This window comes from Capra hircus, chromosome 8 (genome assembly GCF_001704415.2).
Source record: "Capra hircus breed San Clemente chromosome 8, ASM170441v1, whole genome shotgun sequence".
Classification (NCBI taxonomy): domain Eukaryota; kingdom Metazoa; phylum Chordata; class Mammalia; order Artiodactyla; family Bovidae; genus Capra; species Capra hircus.
The window spans coordinates 82,914,753-82,916,859 of NC_030815.1; positions in this window are offsets into that span (position 1 = coordinate 82,914,753).

The following is a 2,107-nucleotide window of genomic DNA, read 5'->3' on the forward strand; positions in this document are numbered from 1 at the left end:
CCGCAAGGCCCCTGCCCGCTGGCCGCAGCGGCGAGTGACAGGACGCGCGAGCCAATGGCCGGGCCTGGACTTCTTTCTAGCCAGACCGGGGCGGAGCCGGACCTGCGCGCGGGTCCTTTCTGCCATGCCATTGGCCGCCGCTCTTGTATTTTTTTTTTTCTTCCAGAGGAGCCAACAGTGTTCGAAACTCCAGGGGAGCGCGCGACGTCGGCACTCACCCAGACACACCCTCCGGGAGCCCCGCCCCTGCTGTCCCTCTGCGCGGGTTGTCGAGGTTGGCGACGAGTGGGGGTGACGGGCAGGGGCAAGCGACAAGAGGGTTGCTGATTGGAGAGGTATCGGTGACGGGGCGGGCTAGGGGCGGTCGTTGGCCGGCGGGGGCTGGCGTCTGCCCACCCCACCCGCCTGTGGCTGTTGGGCTGTAGTTCCCGCGCGGCTGCAAATTTAAAGGGCTGGGGCCCGCGCCGCCCTCCCGGTCCTTAGCTCCCGCCACCCACTCAAGAAGGACCGAGGCCTTCCTACTGTAGTTTCTAGTAGACACCAAGTGCGTAGTTTCTTAATGATTCCCGTCTGCCCAGCTGTTGGACTCGCTGTGAGTGGACCCAATCCGCGCCCCTGACTCGCCGCAAGACTGAGATGGGCATCAGTCCTAGCCTTCGCCTCCTCGGGCGTCGGTTTCCCATCTGTGCTAAGTAGGATAGTTAAGGAAGTCAATCTCTGAGTTCCCTGTGTGCTGCTCGCGCCTCGGAGAGACAAGAACGCAGGCGAGTGTCCATTCTCACACTCGGGACGGATGCCCCAAAGACACCAGAGGACTCCCCTCCCTCCTGCCGCGGATCCAAACCCAGTCTAGGGCCGCCCCTTCATCCCCCATCTGGAAGGGTGTGGAGCTGTGGATGCCCCGGAGGGTTCCGGTCATTCCAGACCCCACTCGGCACCCAAGGGATCTTGATTGACAGAAATCAAAAGTCTGACAGTCAACATCCGCCCCCACCCCACCCCTGTCAGGAGCACTTTGGTGCTCAGAAAGGGATGGGGCAAAATGGAATGTCCAGGCTCGTATTCACTAGAATGTGAAAGAAGTGACTCTTGTTTTGTTCTTTGCTGTATTGCCAGGGCCAAGCCTGACTTGTTTTAGACTTTCAATAAATATTTGTTGAATAAATGATTCCCTTGTAGCTCAGTCGGTAAAGACTCTGCCTACAGTGCAGGAGACCCGGGTTCGATCCCTGGGTTGGGAAGATCCCCTGGAGGAGGAAATGGCAACCCACTCCAGTATCCTTGCCTGGAAAATCTCATGGACAGAGGAGCCTGGTGTCTGCAGTCCATGGGGTCGCAAAGAGTCAGGCACGACTGAGCGACTAACACTAATTAGAACAGGACTGCATAATAGATAGCTGAGTATTCTCTCCCTCTCTGCCCCCCACCCCCAATACACACACAGACATCTGTCCCATAAGTGTTTAAAAACAAGTACAACTTTTATAAACAACTAAGATACATTTTAAAGTGATTTTTTAAAAAAATATGGAATAGTGTGATTTTTTTTTCACATATTTTAAAAGGTGAGGGGAAATGTATACACTTTAGCTTTTAAATATACAAAGTACCTCTAGCAAGGTACACAAGAAACTGATACATTAGTTGACCCCAAGGAGGGGAATTGTGTAACTGGGAAACAGAAATGGAAAGATTTCAGAAGATACAACATATAATTTTGTATCTTCTGAAATTTGAAGCAAGTGAAAATATCTTTTCAGTAAAAAAATAGTATGTATGTACCATTTCCTGGAGGCTTACTGTATTAATAGCATGTATCTACTGATAAGGTGGATGAATGCTTCTCTCACGTTCTACTATTCTCAACAATTCTGTGAGGTAGGCATTACTATTCCCACTTTATAGATGAGGAAATTTGAGGCTCATCCAAATTCACCTAACTTGATAAAAATACCTTGTAAGGATGGCTCTGAAAACCGCCTATGGTTTATACTCCCTTAGCATCTGCTGAACAAAAGGAAGTGGCTGAAAACTGTGGGTCTCATATTTCTGAGATTGTCCCCACCCCCCGCCACATTTCCTTTTTTAAAAGACTTATTCTTTGGTT